The 18,297-nt window shown below is 48.0% G+C and overlaps 1 pseudogene; it reads right to left on the reverse strand.

The window, feature by feature from the left end:
* Window positions 1–1,826: 1,826 nt before the first annotated feature.
* Window positions 1,827–16,919, reverse strand: LOC124022113 (annotated as a pseudogene).
* Window positions 16,920–18,297: the final 1,378 nt, after the last annotated feature.

Genomic DNA, 18,297 nt, shown 5'->3' on the forward strand with positions numbered 1-18,297 from the left:
GGGGAATCACACAGACTGATCTCAGTTAATTCATACTGTATGTTGTAGTCTGTCCAAGAGGGGAATCACACAGACTGACAGACAGTGATTTTATTAAAAGTATAATGTTGATTTACATGGCAGTTGAAAGAGCAACAAAAAAATCAAAGAACAAAACAAAAATCTACATAATAATGAATCTCATAACAATTATAATCAATATAACATTTATAATCAATAACATCATTATCTCTATACTACTAACAACATAACACTAATCTACATCATAATCAATATCATAACATTTATAATCAATAACATAATTATCTCTATACTACTAACAACATCATAACAATAATCTACATCGTAATCAAGAAATAACTTTTATAATCAATAACATCATGAGAGGTAAACAACCACAAACCAAAATAACTTCAGGAAAAAATTATCTTTGTATTTATTTTTTCAAAACACAAAGAATGAACAGATGATTATAATAATACCTGGACTAATAATGGAAACACTTCAAGATAAAGAATCTAAGAGACACTAAATAAGATAAAGAATCTAAGAGACACTAAATAAGATAAAGAATCTAAGAGACACTAAATAAGATAAAGAATCTAAGTGACACTAAATAAGATAAAGAATATAAGAGACACTAAATAAGATAAAGAATTTAAGAGACATAAATAAAATGAAGTCATGAAGACAGAGCTAAAAAGCAAAACATTCATTCATTCAAACAGACATAAATAGATAAAGAATCTTAAAATATTCAAAACCCCATGTTACCCAAACCCCATGTTACCCAAACCCCATGTTACCCCAAAACCCCATGTTACACAAAAACCCCATGTTACACCAAAACCCCATGTTACACCAAAACCCCATGTTACACCAAAACCCCATGTTACCAAAACCCCATGTTACCAAAAACCCCATGTTACACCAAAACCCCATGTTACCCAACCCCATGTTACCCAAAACCCCATGTTATCAAAACCCCATGTTACTAAAACCCCATGTTACCCAAACCCCATGTTACCCAAAACCCCATGTTACCCAAAACCCATGTTACCCAAACCCCATGTTACCAAATACCCCATGTTACCCAGAACCCATGTTACCCATACCCACATGTTACCCAAATACATGTTAAAAACCCCATGTTATCCCCATGTTACCCAAACCCCATGTTACCCAAACCCTATGTTACCAAACCCCATGTTACCCAAACCACCATGTTACCCAAAACCCCATGTTACCCAAACCCCATGTTACCCAAACCCCATGTTACCCAAAACCCCATGTTACCCAAAACCCCATGTGACTAAAAACCCATAAAAAACTAAGATGACCCTAAATAATGTTAAAGAACCATGTTACCCAAATAATGTTACCCAAACCCCATGTTACCAAAACCCCATGTTACCCCATGTTAGCAAAACCCCATGTTACCCCATGTTACCAAAACCCCATGATAAAAACTAAGAGATGTTACCCCATGTTAGCAAAACCCCATGTTACCCCATGTTACCAAAACCCCATGTTACCAAAACCCCATGTTACCAAAACCCCATGTTACCAAAACCCCATGTTACCCCATGTAACCAAAACCCCATGTTACCCCATGTTACCAAAACCCCATGGTGCCCAAAAGCCCATGTTGCCCAAAACCCCATGTTGCCCAAAACCCCATGTTTCCCAAAACCCCATGGTGCCCAAAACCCCATGGTGCCCAAAACCCCAGTGCCCAAAACCCCATGTTACCAAACCCCCATGTTACCAAAACCCCATGTTACCCAAACCCATGTTACCCAAAACCCATGTTACCCAAACCCCATGTTACCAAAACCCCATGTTACCAAAACCCATGTTACCCAGAACCCCATGTTACCCAGAACCCCATGTTACTCAAAACACCATGTTTCTCTGGTGGTAAAAACCAAACTAAATGAATAATGGTGGTTGTAGTCACTACTTTTAGATTTCTTCCAAGGTTCTAGAAAGTTAAACTAATTCTGAACTTGTTATTAAAATTAGAACCACTTCAGGTTTGTCACCACATTTTAAACACCAGTCCACTGCTGACCATCGATTTAAAACACACAACTGACCTAAGATCAGCATGTAGGGTCAGATTCATTCTACTCCTACTCCGTCCCCTGGGCTGCTCTCTCCTCTCCCGGTCCAGCTTCAGCTCTGGAGCTCAGAGAGACCATCTCCATGGCATTGACATAAAGATCCATGCTGCTCACCCTGTTCACTCTCTTCTGCCTCCTGGTGGGCTAGAGAGACACAGCACCAACAGTCAGACATTTACTCTCTGGTATCTCCATTTCTCTCCCTCCTCCCCCCTCTCGTTTGAATGACTTGTAACATCTGAGTAAATGTCTTTACCTTGTAGTACAGGTAGGAGGTGGTGATGCTGTCAGTAGGATAAGCAGCACTACAACGTGTCTGATGATGAAGGCTGGCAGAGGAGAGGCTGCAAACAGAAACACCTTTGATGAGGGGACTGATCATCTTCACATAGATCTGTGGGAAATCTGTCAATGACAAAGTTATAAGTCTGGTTCCTGTTCAGTTACCTGTGATGGTGAGGGAGAGGAGCTCACTCTCAGAGGAGAAATTATGAGAGAAAACATAATTGTCATAAACACAGATGTAGTTCCCTTGGTGGGAGTCATCTGCAGCAGGGAAGAGGAAGGCAGCAGAGTGATTGACAGCTGGCTGGGTCTGGGTTCTGTTGGAGCCGGTGAACGTGAGGAGGAAGGAGCCTCCTGGGTACTGTGGCTGAGTGGAGCAGGTGATGGTGAAGTTGTAGCCCCTGAACATCTCAGGCCCCTGGTGGCCCCTGAAGACCCCTCCCATTGGGTCAGTCAGGAAGATATCAGGCTGGACCAGGAGATCTGTAACAATAAAAGAGAACAAGAAAAACCTCTTCAACTAGTTTCCTATAAATATGACAATAACATCAGCATGTAACAGTGCCAGCCACCCTCCCTCACAGGGCAACATGAGTAGTGGGCCTACAGTCACTGAGACAACATATGTTGATATCAGGCTGAAGCAGGACATCTGGAACAAGAGGAGAGAAAAAGAAAACGTAGCTCCTCAACTACTTTCCTCATTTAGATGTGACAATAACATGACATGTGACAGTGGTAGTGAGTAGAGACGTTCACTGAGAAACAATCACATACAAAAGCATTCTGGGATATTTAAGTTTATTTGATTCCTACTTGACTGAGTGATCTATTTAGAAAAGCAGATTTACAAGCTAAACAGTCATACCATCATGAGAGGTGCAGAGGAAGTTGTATGAATGAAGGAAATCAGTTGAATATAATTATAATATGTTGTTATTACCTGAGCAGATCACTGTGAGTCCAGGAAGGAGACGATGACTTCTAAAACACTCCCTCAGTGAAGAGTCAGACCCAGAACAGATAACTCCAAACCCTTTATTGGTGTTTCCAGGTAGTACTGAAACATTGAAGCCACAACCCATCTGTCTACACACTACTGCAGATAAAAACATATTGGGCCTGTCCCAGTCTCCAGTTCCCACAGTCCTCCACTCTCCCTGGTCGTACCACTCCACTCCACCAGCACAGCGACTGCCTCCTCCCACCAGCCTCACATCATCAGGCTCTGAGAAAATAAAAGAGAGAGACAGTAATCTTACTATTTTCTCACTAAAACACACCTATATTGTCTCTCATATTCTTCAATACAGGTGAGAAACAATGTTGATTGAGTGACAAACTGTTTCTTACCTGAGCAGGTGAGTCCAACAGCATTACCAGGTAGGCAGGTGTTGTTCTCTCTGTCTGAGGTGTCACAGTCCAGGAGAAGGGACTCATTGCCTTTACACTGGAACTCTTTATCCCAGGTCTGACCCTCACCTTCTCCATAGAGCCCCCCCTGTAGAGCTGCAGGAGCCCCACAGCCAACATCCCTACAGACTACCTCTGCATCCTGCCGGTCAAAGTCAGCTTCACACACTGAGGCCCAGGACTGATTGGACTTCACCTCCACTCTCCCAGAGCAGAGACCAGCTCCATCCACAAGCCGCACAGACTCTGGAGAAAAAGAGTTGGTTGAACATTCAATCAGTTTTGTTGATGACACTGTTAAGGACTAAACACAAATATGTTGGATAAAAGATTGTAGTTTGCTATGTTTGATACTGTAAGAGGTAGAAATGGGTTCTTAGTCACTCAGGATCGGGTTGGGAATAATGCAGGCAGGAGACAGGAATAAGTTCACTTCACTTTATAGAAAATAAACAGCTGGACATCCATCAGGCAGCTTCACTTCAGTACCATCTGATCTACAAGGTCTGATGCTGTATGTCAGGGTCAGGATGGGCCAAGAGGAGAAAAGGTTACTGGTTATGATGACATCACTGATGAGAACTCAGTGATAAAAATAATTTGATCTTTCCTATCTCTCCCTCTTTTCCTCCTCCCTCCTCCTCTCTTTGTGACAGTGGTAGTGAGTAGAGACGTTCACTGAGTAACACTCAAATACAAAGCATTCTGGGATATTTAAGTTGTATTTGATTCCTACTTGACTGAGTGATCTATTTAGTAAAGCAGACTGACAAGTTAAACAGTCATCATGAGAGGTGCAGAGGAAGTTGTATGAATAAAGGAAATCAGTTGAATGTAATTATAATATGTTGATATTTCCTGATCAGATCACTGTGAGTCCAGGAAGGAGATATAATACATGGACTAAAGTATGTGGAACTCAGCAGTGAGTTTTTCAACAGAGGATTATTTACGCTCTACGTGGTTCAGCCCTCGACTGTCTGTTCTGTGAGCTTGTGTTGTCTACCACTTCACGGCTGAGCCGTTGTTGCTCCGAGATTTTCCACGTTGAAATTCATTGACATCTTCAGTAAGAACAGTTTTCTGGGATGTTTGTCTATGGAGATTGCATGGCTGTGTGCTCGATTTTATACACCTGTCAGCAACAGTGTCTGAAATGCAGAGGAACCCACTAATGTCCACATACTATTGGTAATATAGTGTATCTTGTTATTACCTGAGCAGATCACTGTGAGTCCAGGATGGAGATCATAACTTCTCCTACACTCCCTCAGTGAAGACTCAGACCCAGAACAGTAAACTCCAATCCCTCTAGTGGTGTCTCCAGGAAGTACTGAAACAGTGGAGCCACAACCCATCTGTCTACACACTACTGCAGCTACATTCTCCTGGTCCCACAATCCAGCTCCCACAGTCCTCCACTCTCCCTGGTCGTACCACTCCACTCCACCAGCACAGCGACTGCCTCCTCCCACCAGCCTCACATCATCAGGCTCTGAGAAAAGAAAAGAGAGAGACAGTAATCTGACTATTTTCTCACTAAAACACACCTATATTTTCTCTCATATTCTTCACTCCAGGTGAGAAACAATGTTGATTGAGTGACAAACTGTTTCTTACCTGAGCAGGTGAGTCCAACAGCATTACCAGGTAGGCAGGTGTTGTTCTCTCTGTCTGAGGTGTCACAGTCCAGGAGAAGGGACTCTTTGCCTTTACACTGGAACTCTTTATCCCAGGTCTGACCCTCACCTCCTCCATAGAGCCCCCCCTGTAGAGCTGCAGGAGCCCCACAGCCAACATCCCTACAGACTACCTCTGCATCCTGCCGGTCAAAGTCAGCTTCACACACTGAGGCCCAGGACTGATTGGACTTCACCTCCACTCTCCCAGAGCAGAGACCAGCTCCATCCACAAGCCGCACAGACTCTGGAGAAAAAGAGTTGGTTGAACATTCAATCAGTTTTGTTGATGACACTGTCAAGGACTAAACACAAATATGTTGGATAAAAGATTGTAGTTTGCTATGTTTGATACTGTAAGAGGTAGAAATGGGTTCTTAGTCACTCAGGATCGGGTTGGGAATAATGCAGGCAGGAGACAGGAATAAGTTCACTTCACTTTATAGAAAATAAACAGCTGGACATCCATCAGGCAGCTTCACTTCAGTACCATCTGAACTACAATGATCTGCCCATGAACATCTCCCATAAACCAATATGACAAAAACAAATATAATGTTTAAATACATCTGACATCTCTCCCTCTATTTAAATGAAATAAAAACACATAAAACATGATACATGGTAATATTGTATAATGTATAAATAAATCTCTCAATGTGACCAGTCTCTTACCTGAACAGGTCACATGATGATAATATCCACCATCCCAGACACCAAATCCTCCTCCTATGATGTCCCACTGTCTAATAGAAGACTCATCTCCACTACAACTTCTATATAGACTGACTCCTCCTCTTCCATCTTCAACCAGAGGTCCTCTGGATTCAGATACAGGATTCCCACAGTTCAGCTCTCTACATACAACCTTAACCTCTCTCATTATGGTCCACCAACTAGGACATAGACCCAACCACTCTCCTCTGTAGAAGACTTCCACTGTCCCAGAACAGGAAGTGGTCCCATTCACCAGTCTGACTGAGAGTTCAGCTGTAAACAGCAGAGAGGAAAACACAGTGGTGAGGACAGATGATGACAGTGATTCTGTTATTCTAACAGCAGTGATGCTTTGTGGTTGACAAGTATTAGTAGTTCCATAAAACACTACTTGTTATTGGGGTTTAGAATGGTTTGTATGGACACATGCATTTCTCCATGTGGGATAATAAAGTTGACTAATATTGAACTGCTATAATCACTGTAGATTTATACTCTACCTACCTGGTAGACTGACGCTTTGAGCCTGGAGATCTGAGGAGAAAGAGAGAGACAGAGGAGAAGAGAGAGACAGAGGTTAAATGAACATCAACATGACCTTTCATGATGTGATGGGGAAGACAGGCTTATCGTTGGTATGGTGCAACAACACCCATGTGTACATACACTATATATACAAAAGTATGTGGACACCCCTTCAAATGAGTGGACTCTATTTCAGCCACACCCGTTCCTGACAGATGTATCAAATCAAGCACTCAGCCATGCAATCTCCATAGACAAACATTGTTAATAGAATTGAGTTAATGAACTCCCCCTCTCTTCTCCTCTCCTACCCTCTCCTCCCACCTCTACTCTTCTCCCCTCTCCTCTCCTCTTCACCCCCTCTCTCCTCCTCTTCAACCCCTCTTTTCTCCTCTTCTCCTCTTCTCCCCTCTCCTCCCACCTCTACTCTTCTGCATTTCCATTTCAGGGGAGGAGATGGAGAGTGACTGCATTTCCACTTCAGGGGAGGAGATGGAGAGTGACCGCATTTCCACTTCAGGGGAGGAGATGGAGAGTGACTGCATTTTCCATAGCCAACTACTACCGGAGGTTTATCCAGGGCTTTGGTCAGGTAGCCAACCACTACCAGAGGTTTATCCAGGGCTTTGGTCAGGCAGCCAACTACTACCAGAGGTTTATCCAGGGCTTTGGTCAGGCAGCCAACTACTACCGGAGGTTTATCCAGGGCTTTGGTCAGGCAGCCAACTACTACCGGAGGTTTATCCAGGGCTTTGATCTTTGGTTTATCAGGGCTTTGGTCAGGCAGCCAACTACTACCGGAGGTTTATCCAGGGCTTTGGTCAGGCAGCGGAGGTTTTGGTCAGGTAGCCAACCACTACCGGAAGTTTATCCAGGGCTTTGTTCAGGTAGCGACTCCCATTACCTAACTGCTGAAGGGGGAACCGGTGCGACTGCAGTGGACGGCTGAGGCGGACAGGGATTTTGGTCACCTGAGGGCTCTGTTTACCTCGGCTCCCCTGCCGGCTCATCCGGATCTGGGTGAGGAGCCGTGCTCTCTCAGCGCTCGGGTACGCCACTAAAGCTCTGCCCCTGTGCTTTCTTTTCGAAGAAGCTCCGCCCGGCGGAGCGAAACTATGGTGTGGGGGATCGGGAGCTGTTGGCTGTTGTCAAGGCTCTGAAGGCGTGGAGACATTGGCTTGAGGGGGCTAAACACCCTTTTCTCATCTGGACTGACCACAGCAATCTGGAGTACATCCGGGCAGCGAGGAGACTGAACCCTCGCCAGGCAAGGTGGGCCATGTTCTTCACCCGTTTAATTTTCACCCTTTCCTACAGACCAGGTTCCCAGAACGCTAAGGCAGACACACTGTCCTACAGGCCAGGTTCCCAGAATGCTAAAGCAGACACACTGTCCTACAGACCAGGTTCCCAGAACGCTAAGGCAGACACACTATCCTACAGACCAGGTTCCCAGAATGCTAAGGCAGACACACTGTCCTACAGACCAGGTTCCCAGAACGCTAAGGCAGACACACTATCCTACAGACCAGGTTCCCAGAACGCTAAGGCAGACACACTATCCTACAGACCAGGTTCCCAGAACGCTAAGGCAGACACACTATCCTACAGACCAGGTTCCCAGAATGCTAAAGCAGACACACTGTCCTACAGACCAGGTTCCCAGAACGCTAAGGCAGACACACTATCCTACAGACCAGGTTCCCAGAACGCTAAAGCAGACACACTGTCCTACAGACCAGGTTCCCAGAACGCTAAGGCAGACACACTATCCTACAGACCAGGTTCCCAGAACAGACACACTATCCTACAGAAGTTCCCAGAAGACACACTGTCCTACAGACCAGGTTCCCAGAACGCTAAGGCAGACACACTATCCTACAGACCAGGTTCCCAGAATGCTAAAGCAGACACACTGTCCTACAGACCAGGTTCCCAGAACGCTAAGGCAGACGCACTGTCCCGGATGTATGACACAGAGGAGCGGTCCATAGATCACACTCCCGAACTTCCGGCCTCTTGCCTGGTGGCACCGGTAGTGTGGGAGCTGGACGCGGACATCGAGCGGGCGTTACGTACAGAGCCCACTCCCCTCCACCTGCCCAGAGGGACGTTACAGCCCTTACCCGTTCCACAACGACCGTGGTCGCACCTTTCTGTGGACTTCCTCAAGGATCTTCCTCCCTCACGATCCTGGTCATTGTGGATCGGTTCTCTAAGTCCTGCGGTCTCCTTCCTTTGCCCGGTCTCCCTACGGCCCTACAGACTGAGGAGGCCCTGTTTACACATGTCTTATAGGCACTATGGAGTGCCAGAGGATATTGTGTCTGATCGAGGTCCCCAGTTCACGTCAAGGGTCTGGAGGGCGTTCATGGAACGTCTGGGGGTCTCCGTCAGCCTTACCTCTGGTTTTCACCTCCGCCACCGCAGTGAGGCCCCGGTCTGGCTCTCGACCCGAAACCTGCCCCTCCGCCTGCCCTGCCGGAAGCTGGGCCCGCGGATTGTGGGGACATTCAAAGTCCTGAGGAGACTGAACGAGGTTTGCTACAGGTTACAGCTTCCCCCCGATTACCGTATTAACCCCTCGTTCCATGTGTCTCTCCTCAGGCTGGTGGTGGCTGGTCCACTCCAGGAGTCTGAGGTGCAGGTGGTTCCTCCGCCCCCTCTGGACATCGAGGGGAACCCGGCGTATGCTGTTTGAGCCATAATGGACTCGAGGCATCGGGCGAAAGGCCTTCAGTACCTCGTGGAGTGGGAGGGGTACGGTCCGGAGGAGAGATGCTGGGTAGCGGTGGAGGACGTTTTGGACCCTTCGCTGTACTAGACTGTTGGGGGTCTGGGAGAGAATTGAGTTATATAACAGACCAGTGTGGGTCAGGGAGAGAGATGAGTAATACACTAGACCAGTGTGGGTCAGGGAGAGAGATGAGTAATACACTAGACCAGTGTGGGTCAGGGAGAGAGATGAGTAATACACTAGACCAGTGTGGGTCAGGGAGAGAGATGAGTAATACACTAGACCAGTGTGGGTCAGGGAGAGAGATGAGTAATACACTAGACCAGTGTGGGTCAGGGAGAGAGATGAGTAATACACTAGACCAGTGTGGGTCAGGGAGAGGGTTGAGTTCTGTACTAGACAGGTAGACAGGTAGAAAACACATGTTGACTCCCCCTGTAGAGAAACATCAACGCATCCTCCTCTTTTATGTATCTTACATGTCTATGACTCTGTCATACAGGACACCAATGCTATGGGTGACAATATAATAAACCACACAGTATCTAGAACTACACAATTATTAAATATTTACTGACTAGAAATATAATAAACCTACACATTATCTAGAACTACTGTCACACCCTGACCATAGTATTCTTTGTTTTCCTTGTTATTTTCATTAGGTCAGGGTGTGACATGGGTGATGTATGTGTTTTTTGTCTTGTCTAGGGGTTTTGTATGTTTATGGGGCTGGGACCTTTCTAGGTATATTGTATGTCTATGGTTGCCTAGATTGGTTCTCAATTAGAGGCAGCTGTCTATCGTTGTCTCTGATTGGGAACCATATTTGGGCAGCCATATTGTGTGGGTACTTTGTGGGTGATTGTTTCCGTGTCTGTTTCACCACACGGTACTGTTTCGGTTTGGTATTTGTACGTTTATTGTTTTGTATTTCATTAGTGTTCAGTGTTTGTCTTATTAAAATCGTCATGAACACGTACCAGGCCGCATCTTGGTCGATCCTTCCTCCTCTTCAGACGAAGAGGAGGAAATCAGCTGTGACAACTACAAAATGTCAAAGTGAACTTAAATGCTGTTTGGCCCAAAACAGACAGGACACGGTGGCAGACGATCTGACCACTGTGACTGATAGAAAACAGAGAAACAAATGGACAATGTAGAGACAATGTGAGCATGGCCTTGCTATTGAGAGAGGTCATCATAGGCAGAGAGAAGTCAGGCTATGTGCCCACTACTCACAAAATGAGGTGGAAACTGAGCTGCACCTCCTAACCTCCTGCCAAATGTACGTTGATATAAGAGACATACAGTGTTAAATCATGTCAGCAGAATGTGTGACCTGTTGTGATGAGAACAGGGTAACCAGTGGAGAACAAACACCACAGTAAATAAAACCTAGGACGAGATTTATCACTTTAGGTCATTTCACTTGACATTTTTACTTCTACTAGTTGTACACACAGCTCACACTCTCCTACACACCAGCTGACTGAGAGGGCCCTAGAGGAGCCGGCTGGCTGAGAGGGCCCTAGTGGAGCCTGGTGGCTGAGAGGGCCCTAGTGGAGCCAGGTGGCTGAGAGGGCCCTAGTGGAGCCTGGTGGCTGAGAGGGCCCTAGTGGAGCCAGGTGGCTGAGAGGGCCCTAGTGAAGCCAGCTGGCTGAGAGGAGCTTAGTGGAGCCAGGTGGCTGAGAGGGCCCTAGTGGAGCCTGGTGGCTGTGAGGGCCCTAGTGGAGCCTGGTGGCTGAGAGGGCCCTAATGGAGCCAGGTGGCTGAGAGGAGCTTAGTGGAGCCAGGTGGCTGAGAGGAGCTTAGTGGAGCCAGGTGGCTGAGAGGGCTTAATGGAGCCAGGTGGCTGAGAGGAGCTTAGTGGAGCCAGGTGGCTGAGAGGAGCTTAGTGGAGCCAGGTGGCTGAGAGGAGCTTAGTGGAGCCAGGTGGCTGAGAGGAGCTTAGTGGAGCCAGGTGGCTGAGAGGAGCTTAGTGGAGCCAGGTGGCTGAGAGGGCCCTAGTGGAGCTAGGTGGCTGAGAGGAGCTTAGTGGAGCCAGGTGGCTGAGAGGAGCTTAGTGGAGCCAGGTGGCTGAGAGGGCCCTAGTGGAGCCAGGTGGCTGAGAGGGCCCTAGTGGAGCCAGGTGCCTGAGAGGAGCTTAGTGGAGCCAGGTGGCTGAGAGGAGCTTAGTGGAGCCAGGTGGCTGAGAGGGCCCTAGTGGAGCCAGGTGCCTGAGAGGGCCCTAGTGGAGCCAGGTGGCTGAGAGGAGCTTAGTGGAGCCAGGTGGCTGAGAGGGCCCTAGTGGAGCCAGGTGGCTGAGAGGGCCCAAGTGGAGCCAGGTGGCTGAGAGGGTCCTGGTGGAGCCAGGTGGCTGAGAGGAGCTTAGTGGAGCCAGGTGGCTGAGAGGGCCCTAGTGGAGCCAGGTGGCTGAGAGGGCCCTAGTGGAGCCAGGTGGCTGAGAGGGCCCTAGTGGAGCCAGGTGCCTGAGAGGGCCCTAGTGGAGCCAGGTGGCTGAGAGGGCCCTAGTGGAGCCAGGTGCCTGAGAGGGCCCTAGTGGAGCCAGGTGGCTGAGAGGGCCCAAGTGGAGCCAGGTGGCTGAGAGGGCCCTAGTGGAGCCAGGTGGCTGAGAGGGCCCTAGTGGAGCCAACAAGCTGAAAGGGCCCTAGTGGAACAGGCTGACTGAGAGGGCCCCAGTGGAGCCGGCTGACTGAGAGGGCCCCAGTGGAGCAGGCTGGCTGAGAGGGCCTTAGTGGAGCCGGCTGACTGAGAGGGCCCCAGTGGAGCAGGCTGACTGAGAGGGCCCCAGTGGAGCAGGCTGGCTGAGAGGGCCTTGGAGCAGGTGGAGCCGGCTGACTGAGAGGGCCCCAGTGGAGCCGGCTGACTGAGAGGGCCCCAGTGGAGCAGGCTGGCTGAGAGGGCCTTAGTGGAGCCGGCTGTCTGAGAGGGCCATTGTGGAGCCGGCTGGCTGAGAGGGCCCTAGTGGAGCCGGCTGACTGAGAGGGCCCCAGTGGAGCAGGCTGGCTGAGAGGGCCTTAGTGGAGCCGGCTGTCTGAGAGGGCCATTGTGGAGCAGGCTGGTTTAGAGGGCCCCAGTGGAGCAGGCTGGCTGAGAGGGCCTTAGTGGAGCCGGCTGTCTGAGAGGGCCATTGTGGAGCAGGCTGGCTGAGAGGGCCTTAGTGGAGCCGGCTGTCTGAGAGGGCCATTGTGGAGCCGGCTGACTGAGAGGGCCCTAGTGGAGCAGGCTGGCTGAGAGGGCCTTAGTGGAGCCGGCTGACTGAGAGGGCCCCAGTGGAGCCGGCTGACTGAGAGGGCCCCAGTGGAGCAGGCTGGCTGAGAGGGCCTTAGTGGAGCCGGCTGTCTGAGAGGGCCCTAGTGGAGCAGGCTGGCTGAGAGGGCCTTAGTGGAGCCGGCTGGCTGAGAGGGCCCTAGTGGAGCCGGCTGACTGAGAGGGCCCCAGTGGAGCAGGCTGGCTGAGAGGGCCTTAGTGGAGCCGGCTGTCTGAGAGGGCCATTGTGGAGCAGGCTGGTTTAGAGGGCCCCAGTGGAGCAGGCTGGCTGAGAGGCCTTAGTGGAGCCGGCTGTCTGCTTTGAGGGCCATTGTGGAGCCGGCTGACTGAGAGGGCCCTGCAAATTATTTATCTTACGGCTGACTGAGAGGGCCATAGTGGAGCCCTTCCCTTACTCTTTCTCTCTTCTCTACAAATCTCTCTCCCCCTCTCTTCCCTCCCCCTCTCTACATAATATATACTCTCATTCATTTACATAGAGAAAGATACAATCAATCATTGACACACTGAATATACAACAGTCAGATGCAGGACACCATCACAACTTAACTGACATTAGTGCCTGTCCCCAGATGGACAGTTAGACTACAGTAAAGTACATTTACAGGTGATCACATCATTGTCCTGCTTTGAGACACATTTTTACTGTCTGCGTCCAGTTGCATGTTATTTTACTAACCCTGCAAATTATAATATATCTTACAATATCAAATCATATCTCAGTAACTGTCACAAGTGTATATCACTATAACAGCATCCTCCTCCTCAGTCTGTCAGTGAGTAAGAACTATCTCTCTCTCCTATCTCTCTCTCTCTCCCTCCTCCCCTGTCTCCTCCTCAGTCTGTCAGTGAGTAAGAACTATCTGTCTCTCCTATCTCTCTCTCTCCCTCCTCCCCTGTCTCCTCCTCAGTCTGTCAGTGAGTAAGAACTATCTCTCTCTCCTATCTCTCTCTCTCTCTCCCTCCTCCCCTGTCTCCTCCTCAGGCTGTCAGTGAGTAAGAACTATCTCTCTCTCCTATCTCTCTCTCTCTCCCTCCTCCCCTGTCTCCTCCTCAGGCTGTCAGTGAGTAAGATCTCTCTCTCCTATCTCTCTCTCCTATATCTCTCTCTCCCTTCTCCCCTGTCTCCTCCTCAGTCTGTCAGTGAGTAAGAACTATCTCTCTCTCCTATCTCTCTCTCCTATATCTCTCTCTCCCTTCTCCCCTGTCTCCTCCTCAGTCTGTCAGTGAGTAAGAACTATCTCTCTCTCTCTCTCTCTCTCCCTCCTCCCCTGTCTCCTCCTCAGTCTGTCAGTGAGTAAGAACTATCTCTCTCTCCTATCTCTCTCTCTCCTCCCCTGTCTCCTCCTCAGTCTGTCAGTGAGTAAGAACTATCTCTCTCTCCTATCTCTCTCTCTCCCTCCTCCCCTGTCCCTCCTCAGGCGGTCAGTGAGTAAGAACGATCTCTCTCCCCCAGCCTTGTGGTTGATTAAAAAAAAAATTGAGCACACTGCCATGCAATCTCCATAGACAAACATTGACAGTATAATGGCCTTCCTGAAGAACTCAGTGACAATCAACACGTCACCATCATAGTATGCTACCTTTCCAACAAGTCTGTTGGTCTAATTTCCACCCTGCTTTAGCTGCCCCGGTCAACTGTAAGTGCTGTTATTGTGACGTGGAAACGTCTAGGAGCAGCAGTGGCTTAGCCTCGAAGTGGTAGCTCACACAAGCTCACAGGACGGGACCGCGAGTGCTGAAGTTCGTCGCGTGTAAAAATCATCTGTCCTCGGTTGCAACACTCACTTCCGAATTCCAAACTTCCTCTGGAAGAAACTTCAGCACAAGAACTGTTCGTCTGGAGCTTCATGAAATGGGTTTCTACAGCAGAGCAGCAGCACACAAGCCTAAGATCACCATGTGCAATGCCAAGCATCTGCTGGAGTGGAAACACTTTCTCTGGAGTGTTGAATCACGTTTCACCATCTGGCAGTCCGTACCACAAACCTGGGGTTGGCAGATGCCAGGAGAACGCTACCTGCCCCAAAGCATAGTGCCAACTGTAAAGTTTGGTGGAGGAGGAATAATGGTCTGGGGTTGTTTTTAATGGATCGGGTTAGGCCCCTTAGTTTCATTGAAGGGAAATCTAATCGCTACAGCATACAATGACATTCTAGACTATTCTGTGCTTCCAACTTTGTGGCAACAGTTTGGGGAAGGCCCTTTCCTGTTTCAGCATGACAATGCCCCTGTACCCAAAGCGAGGTCCATACAGAAATAGTTTGTTGAGATCGATGTGGAAGAACTTACTGGCCTTCACAGAGCCCTGACCTAAACCCCATTGAATACCTTTAGGGATGAATTGAAACGTTGACTGAGCCAGGCCTAATCGCCCAACCTCACTAATGCTGTTGTGGCTGAATGCAAGTCCCTGCAGCAATGTTCCATCATCTAGTGGAAAGCCTTACCAGAAGACTGGGGGCTGTTATAGCAGCAATGTTCCATCTTCTAGTGGAAAGCCTTCCCAGAAGAGTGTAGGCTGTTATAGCAGCAAAGGGGGGGACCAACTCCATATCAATGCCCATGATTTTGGAATGAGATGTTAGATGAGCAGGTGTCCACATACTTTTGGTCATGTAGTGTACATTCCCCTTCCATGCAAATGTGTAACTCTCTTTGCAGATGAGATTAAATCTAATTGAAAATATATATATATATATAATTTTTTTCATGATTAATTTCAGAGGTCAGGGGTCAAGCTGAGCCGGACCAAGAGTGGAAAAGGTTGCTGGTTATGATGACATCACTGGTGAGAAGTCAGTAAAGACAAGATATTCAGTTGGCTGCATGTTAGTCTGTCAGCCCTATCTCTGTTGACATCTCACTTTCTCTCCACGCCTTCTCTCTCTCTCTCTCTGTTCCTCTCTCTCTTCCTGACAGATAGCATCAGACCTGTTGCCTTGGTAACAGACCTCTATCATCTACACCCCCCTTCTCCTACTCTAACATCAGACCAATATAATATATAATATGTCAAGTATAAGTAGTTCCATAAAACACTACTTGTTATTGGGTTTTAGAATGGTATGTGGTATAATAAATTTGACTAATATTGAACTATTATAATCACTGTAGATTTATACTCTACCTACCTGGTGGACTGACGCTTTGAGCCTGGAGATCTGAGGAGAAAGAGAGAGACAGAGGAGGAAGAGAGAGGCAGAGGTTAAATCAACATAACATGACCTTTCATGATATGATGGGGATGACAGTGGTATGGTGCAACAACACCCATGTGTAAACACATTCCCCATCTCTCCCCACCCCTCCTCTCTCACCTATCTTGCTCTATGCGCTCCTTTCCCATCGCCCCTCCCTTTCTCCCTCCCCTCCCTTTCTTCTCCTCCTCCTCAAATCTCTCCCCCCCCTCCCATCTCTTCTCTATCTTCTCTCTCTATCCTCTCTCTCTCTCTCTCTCTCTCTCTCTCTCTCTCTCTCTCTCTCCCTCTCTCTCCTCTCCCTCCTCTCTCTCTCTCTCTCTCTCTCTCTCTCTCTCTCTCTCTCTCCCTCTCTCTCTCTCTCTCTCTCTCTCTCTCTCTCTCTCTCTCTCTTCGTGACGTATAGTGTTGGACCTGTTGATCTTGACTCAGCTCATAGACCTCTAGCATCTACCCCCTCCCTTCTCCTACTCTAACATAACACCAATATAATATATAATACATAATATATACTCTCATTTATTTACATAGAGACAGATACAATCAATCATTGACACACTGAATGTACAACAGTCAGATGCAGGACACCATCACAACTTAACTGACATCCCCTATCCCTAGTGCCTGTCCCCAGATGGACAGTTTGACTACAGTAAAGTACATTTACAGGTGATCACATCATTGTCCTGCTTTGAGACACATTTTTACTGTCTGCTACCAGTTGCATGTTATTTTACTAACCCTGCAAATTATAATATATCTTACAATATCAAATCATATCTCAGTAACTGTCACAAGTGTATATCAGTGTAGCAAAATCCTACCTGTGCTCCACAACAGGGTCATCAGTACCACTGCAGGTATCATATCTGTCTCTAACTGGGGCTCCACAGTCTGCTGTCATAAAGAGTGGACTGAAGAGTGGAAAATACTGCTAGGCTTTATGACTTCTCTCTCATTACGTCCTAACGTCAATGATGTGAGATTAACTTCTGAGCAACTTATCTTGGATCAGTGGTTGAACACTACAGCAAACTATCATGTTAAAAAAACTCCACAGGAAACTGCTGACAGAGCAGCAACGTTACACATAGTGTCGTATAATATCACCTCTAACTTTCTACTGCTTGAGTTCACCTCTTATAGAATATTGGCTTAATGTTCCAGCACCTCAATATAAACAGTACCAGCACCCAAAATGAGTACTGATGAGGTCTCATGTTAGAGCAGGAGAAGGGGGGATGTGATGTAGAAGCTAGAGGTCTGTTACCCAAGTCAACTCAGCAGGCCTGATGCTGTATGTCAGGGTCAGGCTGGGACAAGAGAGGAACAGGTTACTGGTTATGATGATATCACTGGTGAGAAGACAGTGATACAAAAAGATGGAGAGGAGACAACAGTCAGATGAGAGGGACCATCACAACTTAACTGACATTAGTGCCTGTCCCCAGATGGACAGGAGACTAGAGGAGGTGGTAGAGGAGACATTTAGAGGTTCACATCATTGTCCTGGAGACAGATTTTTAAAGGAAGTTGCATGTTAGGACTAACCCTGAATTATAATATATCTTAGATATCAGGAATCAGAGGAATTCAGTAGGGAGAGGACTGTCAGAGGAGAGGTGGAGGAGATAGAGGACCTGTGACAGGGGTCAGAGTACCACTGAGGGATCATAGGAGGGACTGGGGCTCCACAGTCTGCTGTTAGGAGAGGAAGGGACTGAAGAGTGGAAGAGGAGAGGAGCTTTATGGAGAGGAGATCAGAGGAGGAGGAAGGGAGATGTGAGATTAACTTCTGAGCAACTTATCTTGGATCAGTGGAGAAGAGAAGACTGGAGGAGAACTAACATGTTAAAAAAACTCCACAGGAAACTGGAGAAGAGAGAGGAGAAGAGAGGAGATAATAGGAGAGGAACTTTCTAGGAGAGGAGAGAGAGGAGAGGTGGAGAATATTGGAGAGGAATGTTCCAGGAGATATAAAGGTGGAGCAGAAAAGAGTACTGATGAGGTCTCATGGTGGAGAGCAGAGAGAAGGGGGATGTGAAGGAGGGAGAGTCTGGAGAGGAAGGGAGAGGAGATGGGAGAGGAGAGGAGAGAGGGAGAGGGAGAGAGGAGAAGAGGAGAGGAGAGGAGGGAGAGGAGAGGAGAGGTGGAGGAGAGGTGGAGGAGAGGAGAGGAGAGGAGAGGAGAGGGGAGGAGAGGAGGGAGAAGAGGAGAGGGAGAGGGGAGAAGAGGAGAGGAGAGGAGAGGAGAGGAGAGGAGAGGAGAGGGAGAGGAGAGAGGAGGGAGAAGAGGAGAGGGAGAGGGGAGAAGAGGAGAGGGAGAGGAGAGGAGAGGAGAGG

Source organism: Oncorhynchus gorbuscha, unplaced genomic scaffold, assembly GCF_021184085.1.
Source record: "Oncorhynchus gorbuscha isolate QuinsamMale2020 ecotype Even-year unplaced genomic scaffold, OgorEven_v1.0 Un_scaffold_1301, whole genome shotgun sequence".
Taxonomy (NCBI): Eukaryota; Metazoa; Chordata; class Actinopteri; order Salmoniformes; family Salmonidae; genus Oncorhynchus; species Oncorhynchus gorbuscha.